At 47.3% G+C, this 15,403-nt stretch overlaps 27 non-coding genes across 27 annotated transcripts; all 27 read right to left on the bottom strand.

Annotated features, from left to right (window-relative positions):
- Window positions 1-693: 693 nt before the first annotated feature.
- Window positions 694-805, bottom strand: TRNAL-CAA (transfer RNA leucine (anticodon CAA)). The gene is made up of 2 exons: window positions 768-805; window positions 694-739 (listed from the first exon to the last, which is right to left on the bottom strand). It is a non-coding gene; the product is annotated as a tRNA-Leu (tRNA).
- A 295-nt stretch (window positions 806-1,100) lies between these two features.
- Window positions 1,101-1,173, bottom strand: TRNAV-AAC (transfer RNA valine (anticodon AAC)). The gene has a single exon. It is a non-coding gene; the product is annotated as a tRNA-Val (tRNA).
- A 385-nt stretch (window positions 1,174-1,558) lies between these two features.
- Window positions 1,559-1,630, bottom strand: TRNAP-AGG (transfer RNA proline (anticodon AGG)). The gene has a single exon. It is a non-coding gene; the product is annotated as a tRNA-Pro (tRNA).
- A 434-nt stretch (window positions 1,631-2,064) lies between these two features.
- TRNAV-UAC (transfer RNA valine (anticodon UAC)) lies at window positions 2,065-2,137 on the bottom strand. Its single transcript has one exon. It is a non-coding gene; the product is annotated as a tRNA-Val (tRNA).
- Window positions 2,138-2,521: 384 nt separating this feature from the next.
- On the bottom strand, window positions 2,522-2,593 carry TRNAP-CGG (transfer RNA proline (anticodon CGG)). The gene has a single exon. It is a non-coding gene; the product is annotated as a tRNA-Pro (tRNA).
- Window positions 2,594-3,534: 941 nt separating this feature from the next.
- TRNAL-CAA (transfer RNA leucine (anticodon CAA)) lies at window positions 3,535-3,646 on the bottom strand. The gene is made up of 2 exons: window positions 3,609-3,646; window positions 3,535-3,580 (listed from the first exon to the last, which is right to left on the bottom strand). It is a non-coding gene; the product is annotated as a tRNA-Leu (tRNA).
- Window positions 3,647-3,941: 295 nt separating this feature from the next.
- On the bottom strand, window positions 3,942-4,014 carry TRNAV-AAC (transfer RNA valine (anticodon AAC)). The gene has a single exon. It is a non-coding gene; the product is annotated as a tRNA-Val (tRNA).
- A 385-nt stretch (window positions 4,015-4,399) lies between these two features.
- On the bottom strand, window positions 4,400-4,471 carry TRNAP-AGG (transfer RNA proline (anticodon AGG)). Its single transcript has one exon. It is a non-coding gene; the product is annotated as a tRNA-Pro (tRNA).
- Window positions 4,472-4,905: 434 nt separating this feature from the next.
- Window positions 4,906-4,978, bottom strand: TRNAV-UAC (transfer RNA valine (anticodon UAC)). Its single transcript has one exon. It is a non-coding gene; the product is annotated as a tRNA-Val (tRNA).
- A 384-nt stretch (window positions 4,979-5,362) lies between these two features.
- TRNAP-CGG (transfer RNA proline (anticodon CGG)) lies at window positions 5,363-5,434 on the bottom strand. The gene has a single exon. It is a non-coding gene; the product is annotated as a tRNA-Pro (tRNA).
- A 940-nt stretch (window positions 5,435-6,374) lies between these two features.
- Window positions 6,375-6,486, bottom strand: TRNAL-CAA (transfer RNA leucine (anticodon CAA)). The gene is made up of 2 exons: window positions 6,449-6,486; window positions 6,375-6,420 (listed from the first exon to the last, which is right to left on the bottom strand). It is a non-coding gene; the product is annotated as a tRNA-Leu (tRNA).
- A 295-nt stretch (window positions 6,487-6,781) lies between these two features.
- TRNAV-AAC (transfer RNA valine (anticodon AAC)) lies at window positions 6,782-6,854 on the bottom strand. Its single transcript has one exon. It is a non-coding gene; the product is annotated as a tRNA-Val (tRNA).
- Window positions 6,855-7,239: 385 nt separating this feature from the next.
- TRNAP-AGG (transfer RNA proline (anticodon AGG)) lies at window positions 7,240-7,311 on the bottom strand. Its single transcript has one exon. It is a non-coding gene; the product is annotated as a tRNA-Pro (tRNA).
- Window positions 7,312-7,745: 434 nt separating this feature from the next.
- On the bottom strand, window positions 7,746-7,818 carry TRNAV-UAC (transfer RNA valine (anticodon UAC)). The gene has a single exon. It is a non-coding gene; the product is annotated as a tRNA-Val (tRNA).
- A 384-nt stretch (window positions 7,819-8,202) lies between these two features.
- On the bottom strand, window positions 8,203-8,274 carry TRNAP-CGG (transfer RNA proline (anticodon CGG)). Its single transcript has one exon. It is a non-coding gene; the product is annotated as a tRNA-Pro (tRNA).
- A 941-nt stretch (window positions 8,275-9,215) lies between these two features.
- On the bottom strand, window positions 9,216-9,327 carry TRNAL-CAA (transfer RNA leucine (anticodon CAA)). The gene is made up of 2 exons: window positions 9,290-9,327; window positions 9,216-9,261 (listed from the first exon to the last, which is right to left on the bottom strand). It is a non-coding gene; the product is annotated as a tRNA-Leu (tRNA).
- Window positions 9,328-9,622: 295 nt separating this feature from the next.
- On the bottom strand, window positions 9,623-9,695 carry TRNAV-AAC (transfer RNA valine (anticodon AAC)). Its single transcript has one exon. It is a non-coding gene; the product is annotated as a tRNA-Val (tRNA).
- A 385-nt stretch (window positions 9,696-10,080) lies between these two features.
- On the bottom strand, window positions 10,081-10,152 carry TRNAP-AGG (transfer RNA proline (anticodon AGG)). Its single transcript has one exon. It is a non-coding gene; the product is annotated as a tRNA-Pro (tRNA).
- Window positions 10,153-10,586: 434 nt separating this feature from the next.
- Window positions 10,587-10,659, bottom strand: TRNAV-UAC (transfer RNA valine (anticodon UAC)). The gene has a single exon. It is a non-coding gene; the product is annotated as a tRNA-Val (tRNA).
- Window positions 10,660-11,043: 384 nt separating this feature from the next.
- Window positions 11,044-11,115, bottom strand: TRNAP-CGG (transfer RNA proline (anticodon CGG)). The gene has a single exon. It is a non-coding gene; the product is annotated as a tRNA-Pro (tRNA).
- Window positions 11,116-12,056: 941 nt separating this feature from the next.
- TRNAL-CAA (transfer RNA leucine (anticodon CAA)) lies at window positions 12,057-12,168 on the bottom strand. Its single transcript has 2 exons — window positions 12,131-12,168; window positions 12,057-12,102 (listed from the first exon to the last, which is right to left on the bottom strand). It is a non-coding gene; the product is annotated as a tRNA-Leu (tRNA).
- Window positions 12,169-12,463: 295 nt separating this feature from the next.
- TRNAV-AAC (transfer RNA valine (anticodon AAC)) lies at window positions 12,464-12,536 on the bottom strand. The gene has a single exon. It is a non-coding gene; the product is annotated as a tRNA-Val (tRNA).
- Window positions 12,537-12,921: 385 nt separating this feature from the next.
- Window positions 12,922-12,993, bottom strand: TRNAP-AGG (transfer RNA proline (anticodon AGG)). The gene has a single exon. It is a non-coding gene; the product is annotated as a tRNA-Pro (tRNA).
- Window positions 12,994-13,427: 434 nt separating this feature from the next.
- On the bottom strand, window positions 13,428-13,500 carry TRNAV-UAC (transfer RNA valine (anticodon UAC)). The gene has a single exon. It is a non-coding gene; the product is annotated as a tRNA-Val (tRNA).
- Window positions 13,501-13,884: 384 nt separating this feature from the next.
- Window positions 13,885-13,956, bottom strand: TRNAP-CGG (transfer RNA proline (anticodon CGG)). The gene has a single exon. It is a non-coding gene; the product is annotated as a tRNA-Pro (tRNA).
- Window positions 13,957-14,896: 940 nt separating this feature from the next.
- TRNAL-CAA (transfer RNA leucine (anticodon CAA)) lies at window positions 14,897-15,008 on the bottom strand. Its single transcript has 2 exons — window positions 14,971-15,008; window positions 14,897-14,942 (listed from the first exon to the last, which is right to left on the bottom strand). It is a non-coding gene; the product is annotated as a tRNA-Leu (tRNA).
- Window positions 15,009-15,303: 295 nt separating this feature from the next.
- Window positions 15,304-15,376, bottom strand: TRNAV-AAC (transfer RNA valine (anticodon AAC)). Its single transcript has one exon. It is a non-coding gene; the product is annotated as a tRNA-Val (tRNA).
- Between the last annotated feature and the right edge of the window lie 27 nt (window positions 15,377-15,403).

The raw sequence follows: 15,403 nt of genomic DNA, 5'->3' as shown, positions 1-15,403 counted from the left end.
ACCCTTGCCCCATAGACTTCCACACCAGAAGCAATGAAGGGCCCACCATTTCCTGCGCCTGAGAAAGAGGGGTTTGATATTTGGATTCAAACGCGCTCGCTCAGCGCTCGATCAGGCGAGATTTATATGAGTGGCTCACAGGCCTGAAACACTCACCTGGGAGACCCAGAGTGGCTGACTTCTCAGTATAGCCATTGTTGGGCGAGTCACCTCCTTTCCTCCTGCCTCAATCTAGAATTGGCTGCAAATCATAAGAGAGAGTGCAATGCCCGTGTGCAGTGCCTACTCCCAGCTACCTCTCTGTCTTCCTTATGTAAATTAGAATTTGCAAGGGGGGAACCAATGGCATTCTGCTCCTCCCACATAACCAGGAAGCCCTGTTGAACATGTCTGCCTGTGTTTTTGCAGGGACAGTGCCTTCTCTGCCCAAAAGGTGGCAGGAGAGCCTCACAACAAATGATGGGATCAACTGCTTAGTTAGAAACCCAGCAAGGCAGTTACTGTGATGGAGTGCAAATTTAATGGAAGGTGTGCCTGAGGTGTCATTTCCAGAAATCCATGGAATTGTGATTGAGGGCCCAGCCTGATTGTTGGTGGATTTCTCTTCACATGCTACAGGTTCCTGCAAAGATTGTGGTGTTTGCCGGGAACGCACTGCAAAAAACAGGAAGATTTACGGGTGTAAAAGGGACCTGTCAGAAGTGGGATTTGAACCCACGCCTCCATGAGGAGACCAGAAGGCTCAGCTACACTGAAGATCAAGCTCTCTTGAGTCTGGCGCCTTAGACCACTCGGCCATCCTGACGTCTCATGAGGGGGGCTTAGGTCTAACTCTTCTATCTGCACCTGCCAATGTTTCCACTTACAACCTTCACAGCAATGTCACAGGTGTAAAGGCCCCAACAATACAACATAGCTTAAACAAAATAAAAATAGGCACAAGAACGACCCCCAGATGACGGATGCAGATAACTTTGTTTCGTCTTGCAAAGGTAAAGAAAGTTTCCCACGGCTCACTGTGTTCAAAGACCACCTCTTCTTAAACTTGCATTCAGATAATAAGGTTTTAGAGTGTGCACATAAAAGCAGCCAACGCTCAGTGTTTCTGCCCGGTCTCAAACCGGGGACCTTTCGCGTGTTAGGCGAACGTGATGACCACTACACTACAGAAACGACCTTGCTGCTTGCTACTGTTAAAGCAAAGTTCCTCTCAAGGCTTCACCCTACTTCTATTCTGCTGTATCAGCAGCGGCTCAGAATGTGCAGAACAAGTGTGAAAACCTCAGAGATATCATCCAACATGCTTGCAATTAGACGTATTCAAAATTTACTTGTGCAGGCATCGACAGACAAATATCTGATGCCTAAATGTCTGCGAGTACAGCTTGGGAAAGCATCACCTGGGACACACTGAGACTAAGCAGGTAGGCAGAAAAAGCACGATGATCCATTTTTCTTCTGAGGTTAGGAATATGTTGCGCAACAATGCACCGAGTATTACTAGAAATAGTCAGGCATAGTGCATTTTTAGTACGATTTGTATGTTTAGCTCTAAAAAGGGCTCGTCCGGGATTTGAACCCGGGACCTCTCGCACCCTAAGCGAGAATCATACCCCTAGACCAACGAGCCACGCAAGAGTCACCTCTGACATGGCTCCAGGGGTTAGTGGCAGCTAGTCGGTGAATGCTTCACCCAAAGCAAGCAACTGCACATGTTGCTCTCTTCTGCAATATGATTGCTGTCTTTTCCATGGCCGTCATCAAACAAGAAATTAAAAAGCCTCTGTCCTTCAGACAGTTTGTTTTCTCTAAGTGTCTGCTTGCGGTGAGGACAAGAAAAGCATTTCTGCTCTCATTCCTTGCTTTCATGAAGTAGGCCCACCCTTCAGAGCAAAGGGCGAGCAAGCGAATGGCGCAAGCTATCGTCACTTCTCTTTTCGAGCTGTCACTGAGATCCCTGGAGCACACTACGTCAGGTTGGTGAGGGATAGACAGCCTCTATTATCTCAGCTTTCCTATAAAGTCAGCAAGTAAAGGCAAACACTGTTAAAAACAGCAAACCGCTGTTTCTGCCCGGTCTCGAACCAGGGACCTTTCGCGTGTAAGGCGAACGTGATAACCACTACACTACAGAAACAGACACTAACTCAGGAATCTTGTTGGCATGTATTGGGCTGGAATGCACAGACTAAGGGCCAATGTCCTTGAAGCTCAAAGTTGGGCTCTCCTTACCCGGTCTCTATTTCTTTGGAAGACAGGAATGAGGACCACTTTTATTCCAAGAGGCGATTTTGAAACCATATCCTGAAATTACACTAGAAAAACACTATGCATGTAATGTTCCTACCATGCTTGTCTGGCCCAGAAAAGCAGTTGCAAAGAAGTCCTGCACTCCTTTATCCCGCCACAAGTGGAAAATAGCGTGCAGGGTAAGGAACTTTCTCGACATACACAGCGTCTTATAGCATTGAAAAGAAGAAATGCTCCTATATTACAAGCATCCTGAAAATGTCCACAGCATGGGCTCGTCCGGGATTTGAACCCGGGACCTCTCGCACCCGAAGCGAGAATCATACCCCTAGACCAACGAGCCTGAGTGGCCAGGAGACATTTTGAACAATTTCTGAAGCGTCTTTCAGAAAAAAAGCAGGGCTATTTGGCTAGTCTCCCTCTAAGTGAGCCTCACAACGTCATGTTTTCTCTCAAGTTGTTGTTTTTTCTCTCTAGCAAGAAAGGGGGCAGCCAATCTCCTATCAGCCAGTGAGCAGAAAAAAGGCACAGATGAGAACAGCAAGCACTTTCTGGCAATTGTTCTCCTCTGCAAGTCCTGGACCCTTGCCCCATAGACTTCCACACCAGAAGCAATGAAGGGCCCACCATTTCCTGCGCCTGAGAAGGAGGGGTTTGATATTTGGATTCAAACGCGCTCGCTCAGCACTCGATCAGGCTCGATCAGGCGAGATTTATATGAGTGGCTCACAGGCCTGAAACACTAACCTGGGAGACCCAGAGTGGCTGACTTCTCAGTATAGCCATTGTTGGGCGAGTCACCTCCTTTCCTCCTGCCTCAATCTAGAATTGGCTGCAAATCATAAGAGAGAGTGCAATGCCCGTGTGCAGTGCCTACTCCCAGCTACCTCTCTGTCTTCCTTATGTAAATTAGAATTTGCAAGGGGGGAACCAATGGCATTCTGCTCCTCCCACATAACCAGGAAGCCCTGTTGAACATGTCTGCCTGTGTTTTTGCAGGGACAGTGCCTTCTCTGCCCAAAAGGTGGCAGGAGAGCCTCACAACAAATGATGGGATCAACTGCTTAGTTAGAAACCCAGCAAGGCAGTTACTGTGATGGAGTGCAAATTTAATGGAAGGTGTGCCTGAGGTGTCATTTCCAGAAATCCATGGAATTGTGATTGAGGGCCCAGCCTGATTGTTGGTGGATTTCTCTTCACATGCTACAGGTTCCTGCAAAGATTGTGGTGTTTGCCGGGAACGCACTGCAAAAAACAGGAAGATTTACGGGTGTAAAAGGGACCTGTCAGAAGTGGGATTTGAACCCACGCCTCCATGAGGAGACCAGAAGGCTCAGCTACACTGAAGATCAAGCTCTCTTGAGTCTGGCGCCTTAGACCACTCGGCCATCCTGACGGCTCATGAGGGGGGCTTAGGTCTAACTCTTCTATCTGCACCTGCCAATGTTTCCACTTACAACCTTCACAGCAATGTCACAGGTGTAAAGGCCCCAACAATACAACATAGCTTAAACAAAATAAAAATAGGCACAAGAACGACCCCCAGATGACGGATGCAGATAACTTTGTTTCGTCTTGCAAAGGTAAAGAAAGTTTCCCACGGCTCACTGTGTTCAAAGACCACCTCTTCTTAAACTTGCATTCAGATAATAAGGTTTTAGAGTGTGCACATAAAAGCAGCCAACGCTCAGTGTTTCTGCCCGGTCTCAAACCAGGGACCTTTCGCGTGTTAGGCGAACGTGATGACCACTACACTACAGAAACGACCTTGCTGCTTGTTACTGTTAAAGCAAAGTTCCTCTCAAGGCTTCACCCTACTTCTATTCTGCTGTATCAGCAGCGGCTCAGAATGTGCAGAACAAGTGTGAAAACCTCAGAGATATCATCCAACATGCTTGCAATTAGACGTATTCAAAATTTACTTGTGCAGGCATCGACAGACAAATATCTGATGCCTAAATGTCTGCGAGTACAGCTTGGGAAAGCATCACCTGGGACACACTGAGACTAAGCAGGTAGGCAGAAAATGCACGGTGATCCATTTTTCTTCTGAGGTTAGGAATATGTTGCGCAACAATGCACCGAGTATTACTAGAAATAGTCAGGCATAGTGCATTTTTAGTACGATTTGTATGTTTAGCTCTAAAAAGGGCTCGTCCGGGATTTGAACCCGGGACCTCTCGCACCCTAAGCGAGAATCATACCCCTAGACCAACGAGCCACGCAAGAGTCACCTCTGACATGGCTCCAGGGGTTAGTGGCAGCTAGTCGGTGAATGCTTCACCCAAAGCAAGCAACTGCACATGTTGCTCTCTTCTGCAATATGATTGCTGTCTTTTCCATGGCCGTCATCAAACAAGAAATTAAAAAGCCTCTGTCCTTCAGACAGTTTGTTTTTTCTAAGTGTCTGCTTGCGGTGAGGACAAGAAAAGCATTTCTGCTCTAATTCCTTGCTTTCATGAAGTAGGCCCACCCTTCAGAGCAAAGGGCGAGCAAGCGAATGGCGCAAGCTATCGTCACTTCTCTTTTCGAGCTGTCACTGAGATCCCTGGAGCACACTACGTCAGGTTGGTGAGGGATAGACAGCCTCTATTATCTCAGCTTTCCTATAAAGTCAGCAAGTAAAGGCAAACACTGTTAAAAACAGCAAACCGCTGTTTCTGCCCGGTCTCGAACCAGGGACCTTTCGCGTGTAAGGCGAACGTGATAACCACTACACTACAGAAACAGACACTAACTCAGGAATCTTGTTGGCATGTATTGGGCTGGAATGCACAGACTAAGGGCCAATGTCCTTGAAGCTCAAAGTTGGGCTCTCCTTACCCGGTCTCTATTTCTTTGGAAGACAGGAATGAGGACCACTTTTATTCCAAGAGGCGATTTTGAAACCATATCCTGAAATTACACTAGAAAAACACTATGCATGTAATGTTCCTACCATGCTTGTCTGGCCCAGAAAAGCAGTTGCAAAGAAGTCCTGCACTCCTTTATCCCGCCACAAGTGGAAAATAGCGTGCAGGGTAAGGAACTTTCTCGACATACACAGCGTCTTATAGCATTGAAAAGAAGAAATGCTCCTATATTACAAGCATCCTGAAAATGTCCACAGCATGGGCTCGTCCGGGATTTGAACCCGGCACCTCTCGCACCCGAAGCGAGAATCATACCCCTAGACCAACGAGCCTGAGTGGCCAGGAGACATTTTGAACAATTTCTGAAGCGTCTTTCAGAAAAAAAGCAGGGCTATTTGGCTAGTCTCCCTCTAAGTGAGCCTCACAACGTCATGTTTTCTCTCAAGTTGTTGTTTTTTCACTCTAGCAAGAAAGGGGGCAGCCAATCTCCTATCAGCCAGTGAGCAGAAAAAAGGCACAGATGAGAACAGCAAGCACTTTCTGGCAATTGTTCTCCTCTGCAAGTCCTGGACCCTTGCCCCATAGACTTCCACACCAGAAGCAATGAAGGGCCCACCATTTCCTGCGCCTGAGAAAGAGGGGTTTGATATTTGGATTCAAACGCGCTCGCTCAGCGCTCGATCAGGCTCGATCAGGCGAGATTTATATGAGTGGCTCACAGGCCTGAAACACTAACCTGGGAGACCCAGAGTGGCTGACTTCTCAGTATAGCCATTGTTGGGCGAGTCACCTCCTTTCCTCCTGCCTCAATCTAGAATTGGCTGCAAATCATAAGAGAGAGTGCAATGCCCGTGTGCAGTGCCTACTCCCAGCTACCTCTCTGTCTTCCTTATGTAAATTAGAATTTGCAAGGGGGGACCAATGGCATTCTGCTCCTCCCACAAAACCAGGAAGCCCTGTTGAACATGTCTGCCTGTGTTTTTGCAGGGACAGTGCCTTCTCTGCCCAAAAGGTGGCAGGAGAGCCTCACAACAAATGATGGGATCAACTGCTTAGTTAGAAACCCAGCAAGGCAGTTACTGTGATGGAGTGCAAATTTAATGGAAGGTGTGCCTGAGGTGTCATTTCCAGAAATCCATGGAATTGTGATTGAGGGCCCAGCCTGATTGTTGGTGGATTTCTCTTCACATGCTACAGGTTCCTGCAAAGATTGTGGTGTTTGCCGGGAACGCACTGCAAAAAACAGGAAGATTTACAGGTGTAAAAGGGACCTGTCAGAAGTGGGATTTGAACCCACGCCTCCATGAGGAGACCAGAAGGCTCTGCTACACTGAAGATCAAGTTCTCTTGAGTCTGGCGCCTTAGACCACTCGGCCATCCTGACGTCTCATGAGGGGGGCTTAGGTCTAACTCTTCTATCTGCACCTGCCAATGTTTCCACTTACAACCTTCACAGCAATGTCACAGGTGTAAAGGCCCCAACAATACAACATAGCTTAAACAAAATAAAAATAGGCACAAGAACGACCCCCAGATGAAGGATGCAGATAACTTTGTTTCGTCTTGCAAAGGTAAAGAAAGTTTCCCACGGCTCACTGTGTTCAAAGACCACCTCTTCTTAAACTTGCATTCAGATAATAAGGTTTTAGAGTGTGCACATAAAAGCAGCCAACGCTCAGTGTTTCTGCCCGGTCTCGAACCGAGGACCTTTCGCGTGTTAGGCGAACGTGATGACCACTACACTACAGAAACGACCTTGCTGCTTGCTACTGTTAAAGCAAAGTTCCTCTCAAGGCTTCACCCTACTTCTATTCTGCTGTATCAGCAGCGGCTCAGAATGTGCAGAACAAGTGTGAAAACCTCAGAGATATCATCCAACATGCTTGCAATTAGACGTATTCAAAATTTACTTGTGCAGGCATTGACAGACAAATATCTGATGCCTAAATGTCTGCGAGTACAGCTTGGGAAAGCATCACCTGGGACACACTGAGACTAAGCAGGTAGGCAGAAAAAGCACGGTGATCCATTTTTCTTCTGAGGTTAGGAATATGTTGCGCAACAATGCACCGAGTATTACTAGAAATAGTCAGGCATAGTGCATTTTTAGTACGATTTGTATGTTTAGCTCTAAAAAGGGCTCGTCCGGGATTTGAACCCGGGACCTCTCGCACCCTAAGCGAGAATCATACCCCTAGACCAACGAGCCACGCAAGAGTCACCTCTGACATGGCTCCAGGGGTTAGTGGCAGCTAGTCGGTGAATGCTTCACCCAAAGCAAGCAACTGCACATGTTGCTCTCTTCTGCAATATGATTGCTGTCTTTTCCATGGCCGTCATCAAACAAGAAATTAAAAAGCCTCTGTCCTTCAGACAGTTTGTTTTTTCTAAGTGTCTGCTTGCGGTGAGGACAAGAAAAGCATTTCTGCTCTCATTCCTTGCTTTCATGAAGTAGGCCCACCCTTCAGAGCAAAGGGCGAGCAAGCGAATGGCGCAAGCTATCGTCACTTCTCTTTTCGAGCTGTCACTGAGATCCCTGGAGCACACTACGTCAGGTTGGTGAGGGATAGACAGCCTCTATTATCTCAGCTTTCCTATAAAGTCAGCAAGTAAAGGCAAACACTGTTAAAAACAGCAAACCGCTGTTTCTGCCCGGTCTCGAACCAGGGACCTTTCGCGTGTAAGGCAAACGTGATAACCACTACACTACAGAAACAGACACTAACTCAGGAATCTTGTTGGCATGTATTGGGCTGGAATGCACAGACTAAGGGCCAATGTCCTTGAAGCTCAAAGTTGGGCTCTCCTTACCCGGTCTCTATTTCTTTGGAAGACAGGAATGAGGACCACTTTTATTCCAAGAGGCGATTTTGAAACCATATCCTGAAATTACACTAGAAAAACACTATGCATGTAATGTTCCTACCATGCTTGTCTGGCCCAGAAAAGCAGTTGCAAAGAAGTCCTGCACTCCTTTATCCCGCCACAAGTGGAAAATAGCGTGCAGGGTAAGGAACTTTCTCGACATACACAGCGTCTTATAGCATTGAAAAGAAGAAATGCTCCTATATTACAAGCATCCTGAAAATGTCCACAGCATGGGCTCGTCCGGGATTTGAACCCGGGACCTCTCGCACCCGAAGCGAGAATCATACCCCTAGACCAACGAGCCTGAGTGGCCAGGAGACATTTTGAACAATTTCTGAAGCGTCTTTCAGAAAAAAAGCAGGGCTATTTGGCTAGTCTCCCTCTAAGTGAGCCTCACAACGTCATGTTTTCTCTCAAGTTGTTGTTTTTTCACTCTAGCAAGAAAGGGGGCAGCCAATCTCCTATCAGCCAGTGAGCAGAAAAAAGGCACAGATGAGAACAGCAAGCACTTTCTGGCAATTGTTCTCCTCTGCAAGTCCTGGACCCTTGCCCCATAGACTTCCACACCAGAAGCAATGAAGGGCCCACCATTTCCTGCGCCTGAGAAAGAGGGGTTTGATATTTGGATTCAAACGCGCTCGCTCAGCGCTCGATCAGGCTCGATCAGGCGAGATTTATATGAGTGGCTCACAGGCCTGAAACACTAACCTGGGAGACCCAGAGTGGCTGACTTCTCAGTATAGCCATTGTTGGGCGAGTCACCTCCTTTCCTCCTGCCTCAATCTAGAATTGGCTGCAAATCATAAGAGAGAGTGCAATGCCCGTGTGCAGTGCCTACTCCCAGCTACCTCTCTGTCTTCCTTATGTAAATTAGAATTTGCAAGGGGGGAACCAATGGCATTCTGCTCCTCCCACATAACCAGGAAGCCCTGTTGAACATGTCTGCCTGTGTTTTTGCAGGGACAGTGCCTTCTCTGCCCAAAAGGTGGCAGGAGAGCCTCACAACAAATGATGGGATCAACTGCTTAGTTAGAAACCCAGCAAGGCAGTTACTGTCATGGAGTGCAAATTTAATGGAAGGTGTGCCTGAGGTGTCATTTCCAGAAATCCATGGAATTGTGATTGAGGGCCCAGCCTGATTGTTGGTGGATTTCTCTTCACATGCTACAGGTTCCTGCAAAGATTGTGGTGTTTGCCGGGAACGCACTGCAAAAAACAGGAAGATTTACGGGTGTAAAAGGGACCTGTCAGAAGTGGGATTTGAACCCACGCCTCCATGAGGAGACCAGAAGGCTCAGCTACATTGAAAATCAAGCACTCTTGAGTCTGGCGCCTTAGACCACTCGGCCATCCTGACGGCTCATGAGGGGGGCTTAGGTCTAACTCTTCTATCTGCACCTGCCAATGTTTCCACTTACAACCTTCACAGCAATGTCACAGGTGTAAAGGCCCCAACAATACAACATAGCTTAAACAAAATAAAAATAGGCACAAGAACGACCCCCAGATGACGGATGCAGATAACTTTGTTTCGTCTTGCAAAGGTAAAGAAAGTTTCCCACGGCTCACTGTGTTCAAAGACCACCTCTTCTTAAACTTGCATTCAGATAATAAGGTTTTAGAGTGTGCACATAAAAGCAGCCAACGCTCAGTGTTTCTGCCCGGTCTCAAACCGGGGACCTTTCGCGTGTTAGGTGAACGTGATGACCACTACACTACAGAAACGACCTTGCTGCTTGCTACTGTTAAAGCAAAGTTCCTCTCAAGGCTTCACCCTACTTCTATTCTGCTGTATCAGCAGCGGCTCAGAATGTGCAGAACAAGTGTGAAAACCTCAGAGATATCATCCAACATGCTTGCAATTAGACGTATTCAAAATTTACTTGTGCAGGCATCGACAGACAAATATCTGATGCCTAAATGTCTGCGAGTACAGCTTGGGAAAGCATCACCTGGGACACACTGAGACTAAGCAGGTAGGCAGAAAAAGCACGATGATCCATTTTTCTTCTGAGGTTAGGAATATGTTGTGCAACAATGCACCGAGTATTACTAGAAATAGTCAGGCATAGTGCATTTTTAGTACGATTTGTATGTTTAGCTCTAAAAAGGGCTCGTCCGGGATTTGAACCCGGGACCTCTCGCACCCTAAGCGAGAATCATACCCCTAGACCAACGAGCCACGCAAGAGTCACCTCTGACATGGCTCCAGGGGTTAGTGGCAGCTAGTCGGTGAATGCTTCACCCAAAGCAAGCAACTGCACATGTTGCTCTCTTCTGCAATATGATTGCTGTCTTTTCCATGGCCGTCATCAAACAAGAAATTAAAAAGCCTCTGTCCTTCAGACAGTTTGTTTTCTCTAAGTGTCTGCTTGCGGTGAGGACAAGAAAAGCATTTCTGCTCTCATTCCTTGCTTTCATGAAGTAGGCCCACCCTTCAGAGCAAAGGGCGAGCAAGCGAATGGCGCAAGCTATCGTCACTTCTCTTTTCGAGCTGTCACTGAGATCCCTGGAGCACACTACGTCAGGTTGGTGAGGGATAGACAGCCTCTATTATCTCAGCTTTCCTATAAAGTCAGCCAGTAAAGGCAAACACTGTTAAAAACAGCAAACCGCTGTTTCTGCCCGGTCTCGAACCAAGGACCTATCGCGTGTAAGGCGAACGTGAAAACCACTACACTACAGAAACAGACACTAACTCAGGAATCTTGTTGGCATGTATTGGGCTGGAATGCACAGACTAAGGGCCAATGTCCTTGAAGCTCAAAGTTGGGCTCTCCTTACCCGGTCTCTATTTCTTTGGAAGACAGGAATGAGGACCACTTTTATTCCAAGAGGCGATTTTGAAACCATATCCTGAAATTACACTAGAAAAACACTATGCATGTAATGTTCCTACCATGCTGGTCTGGCCCAGAAAAGCAGTTGCAAAGAAGTCCTGCACTCCTTTATCCCGCCACAAGTGGAAAATAGCGTGCAGGGTAAGGAACTTTCTCGACATACACAGCGTCTTATAGCATTGAAAAGAAGAAATGCTCCTATATTACAAGCATCCTGAAAATGTCCACAGCATGGGCTCGTCCGGGATTTGAACCCGGGACCTCTCGCACCCGAAGCGAGAATCATACCCCTAGACCAACGAGCCTGAGTGGCCAGGAGACATTTTGAACAATTTCTGAAGCGTGTTTCAGAAAAAAAGCAGGGCTATTTGGCTAGTCTCCCTCTAAGTGAGCCTCACAACGTCATGTTTTCTCTCAAGTTGTTGTTTTTTCACTCTAGCAAGAAAGGGGGCAGCCAATCTCCTATCAGCCAGTGAGCAGAAAAAAGGCACAGATGAGAACAGCAAGCACTTTCTGGCAATTGTTCTCCTCTGCAAGTCCTGGACCCTTGCCCCATAGACTTCCACACCAGAAGCAATGAAGGGCCCACCATTTCCTGCGCCTGAGAAAGAGGGGTTTGATATTTGGATTCAAACGCGCTCGCTCAGCGCTCGATCAGGCTCGATCAGGCGAGATTTATATGAGTGGCTCACAGGCCTGAAACACTAACCTGGGAGACCCAGAGTGGCTGACTTCTCAGTATAGCCATTGTTGGGCGAGTCACCTCCTTTCCTCCTGCCTCAATCTAGAATTGGCTGCAAATCATAAGAGAGAGTGCAATGCCCGTGTGCAGTGCCTACTCCCAGCTACCTCTCTGTCTTCCTTATGTAAATTAGAATTTGCAAGGGGGGAACCAATGGCATTCTGCTCCTCCCACATAACCAGGAAGCCCTGTTGAACATGTCTGCCTGTGTTTTTGCAGGGACAGTGCCTTCTCTGCCCAAAAGGTGGCAGGAGAGCCTCACAACAAATGATGGGATCAACTGCTTAGTTAGAAACCCAGCAAGGCAGTTACTGTCATGGAGTGCAAATTTAATGGAAGGTGTGCCTGAGGTGTCATTTCCAGAAATCCATGGAATTGTGATTGAGGGCCCAGCCTGATTGTTGGTGGATTTCTCTTCACATGCTACAGGTTCCTGCAAAGATTGTGGTGTTTGCCGGGAACGCACTGCAAAAAACAGGAAGATTTACGAGTGTAAAAGGGACCTGTCAGAAGTGGGATTTGAACCCACGCCTCCATGAGGAGACCAGAAGGCTCAGCTACACTGAAGATCAAGCTCTCTTGAGTCTGGCGCCTTAGACCACTCGGCCATCCTGACGGCTCATGAGGGGGGCTTAGGTCTAACTCTTCTATCTGCACCTGCCAATGTTTCCACTTACAACCTTCACAGCAATGTCACAGGTGTAAAGGCCCCAACAATACAACATAGCTTAAACAAAATAAAAATAGGCACAAGAACGACCCCCAGATGACGGATGCAGATAACTTTGTTTCGTCTTGCAAAGGTAAAGAAAGTTTCCCACGGCTCACTGTGTTCAAAGACCACCTCTTCTTAAACTTGCATTCAGATAATAAGGTTTTAGAGTGTGCACATAAAAGCAGCCAACGCTCAGTGTTTCTGCCCGGTCTCAAACCGGGGACCTTTCGCGTGTTAGGTGAACGTGATGACCACTACACTACAGAAACGACCTTGCTGCTTGCTACTGTTAAAGCAAAGTTCCTCTCAAGGCTTCACCCTACTTCTATTCTGCTGTATCAGCAGCGGCTCAGAATGTGCAGAACAAGTGTGAAAACCTCAGAGATATCATCCAACATGCTTGCAATTAGACGTATTCAAAATTTACTTGTGCAGGCATCGACAGACAAATATCTGATGCCTAAATGTCTGCGAGTACAGCTTGGGAAAGCATCACCTGGGACACACTGAGACTAAGCAGGTAGGCAGAAAAAGCACGATGATCCATTTTTCTTCTGAGGTTAGGAATATGTTGCGCAACAATGCACCGAGTATTACTAGAAATAGTCAGGCATAGTGCATTTTTAGTACGATTTGTATGTTTAGCTCTAAAAAGGGCTCGTCCGGGATTTGAACCCGGGACCTCTCGCACCCTAAGCGAGAATCATACCCCTAGACCAACGAGCCACGCAAGAGTCACCTCTGACATGGCTCCAGGGGTTAGTGGCAGCTAGTCGGTGAATGCTTCACCCAAAGCAAGCAACTGCACATGTTGCTCTCTTCTGCAATATGATTGCTGTCTTTTCCATGGCCGTCATCAAACAAGAAATTAAAAAGCCTCTGTCCTTCAGACAGTTTGTTTTTTCTAAGTGTCTGCTTGCGGTGAGGACAAGAAAAGCATTTCTGCTCTCATTCCTTGCTTTCATGAAGTAGGCCCACCCTTCAGAGCAAAGGGCGAGCAAGCGAATGGCGCAAGCTATCGTCACTTCTCTTTTCGAGCTGTCACTGAGATCCCTGGAGCACACTACGTCAGGTTGGTGAGGGATAGACAGCCTCTATTATCTCAGCTTTCCTATAAAGTCAGCAAGTAAAGGCAAACACTGTTAAAAACAGCAAACCGCTGTTTCTGCCCGGTCTCGAACCAGGGACCTTTCGCGTGTAAGGCGAACGTGATAACCACTACACTACAGAAACAGACACTAACTCAGGAATCTTGTTGGCATGTATTGGGCTGGAATGCACAGACTAAGGGCCAATGTCCTTGAAGCTCAAAGTTGGGCTCTCCTTACCCGGTCTCTATTTCTTTGGAAGACAGGAATGAGGACCACTTTTATTCCAAGAGGCGATTTTGAAACCATATCCTGAAATTACACTAGAAAAACACTATGCATGTAATGTTCCTACCATGCTTGTCTGGCCCAGAAAAGCAGTTGCAAAGAAGTCCTGCACTCCTTTATCCCGCCACAAGTGGAAAATAGCGTGCAGGGTAAGGAACTTTCTCGACATACACAGCGTCTTATAGCATTGAAAAGAAGAAATGCTCCTATATTACAAGCATCCTGAAAATGTCCACAGCATGGGCTCGTCCGGGATTTGAACCCGGGACCTCTCGCACCCGAAGCGAGAATCATACCCCTAGACCAACGAGCCTGAGTGGCCAGGAGACATTTTGAACAATTTCTGAAGCGTCTTTCAGAAAAAAAGCAGGGCTATTTGGCTAGTCTCCCTCTAAGTGAGCCTCACAACGTCATGTTTTCTCTCAAGTTGTTGTTTTTTCACTCTAGCAAGAAAGGGGGCAGCCAATCTCCTATCAGCCAGTGAGCAGAAAAAAGGCACAGATGAGAACAGCAAGCACTTTCTGGCAATTGTTCTCCTCTGCAAGTCCTGGACCCTTGCCCCATAGACTTCCACACCAGAAGCAATGAAGGGCCCACCATTTCCTGCGCCTGAGAAAGAGGGGTTTGATATTTGGATTCAAACGCGCTCGCTCAGCGCTCGATCAGGCTCGATCAGGCGAGATTTATATGAGTGGCTCACAGGCCTGAAACACTAACCTGGGAGACCCAGAGTGGCTGACTTCTCAGTATAGCCATTGTTGGGCGAGTCACCTCCTTTCCTCCTGCCTCAATCTAGAATTGGCTGCAAATCATAAGAGAGAGTGCAATGCCCGTGTGCAGTGCCTACTCCCAGCTACCTCTCTGTCTTCCTTATGTAAATTAGAATTTGCAAGGGGGGACCAATGGCATTCTGCTCCTCCCACAAAACCAGGAAGCCCTGTTGAACATGTCTGCCTGTGTTTTTGCAGGGACAGTGCCTTCTCTGCCCAAAAGGTGGCAGGAGAGCCTCACAACAAATGATGGGATCAACTGCTTAGTTAGAAACCCAGCAAGGCAGTTACTGTGATGGAGTGCAAATTTAATGGAAGGTGTGCCTGAGGTGTCATTTCCAGAAATCCATGGAATTGTGATTGAGGGCCCAGCCTGATTGTTGGTGGATTTCTCTTCACATGCTACAGGTTCCTGCAAAGATTGTGGTGTTTGCCGGGAACGCACTGCAAAAAACAGGAAGATTTACGGGTGTAAAAGGGACCTGTCAGAAGTGGGATTTGAACCCACGCCTCCATGAGGAGACCAGAAGGCTCTGCTACACTGAAGATCAAGTTCTCTTGAGTCTGGCGCCTTAGACCACTCGGCCATCCTGACGTCTCATGAGGGGGGCTTAGGTCTAACTCTTCTATCTGCACCTGCCAATGTTTCCACTTACAACCTTCACAGCAATGTCACAGGTGTAAAGGCCCCAACAATACAACATAGCTTAAACAAAATAAAAATAGGCACAAGAACGACCCCCAGATGAAGGATGCAGATAACTTTGTTTCGTCTTGCAAAGGTAAAGAAAGTTTCCCACGGCTCACTGTGTTCAAAGACCACCTCTTCTTAAACTTGCATTCAGATAATAAGGTTTTAGAGTGTGCACATAAAAGCAGCCAACGCTCAGTGTTTCTGCCCGGTCTCGAACCGAGGACCTTTCGCGTGTTAGGCGAACGTGATGACCACTACACTACAGAAACGACCTTGCTGCTTGCTACTGTTAAAGC

The sequence above is a fragment of the Lissotriton helveticus genome, chromosome 10 (assembly GCF_964261635.1).
Source record: "Lissotriton helveticus chromosome 10, aLisHel1.1, whole genome shotgun sequence".
NCBI classification, from domain to species: Eukaryota; Metazoa; Chordata; class Amphibia; order Caudata; family Salamandridae; genus Lissotriton; species Lissotriton helveticus.
This window is presented reverse-complemented; position numbering and strand designations above follow the sequence as displayed.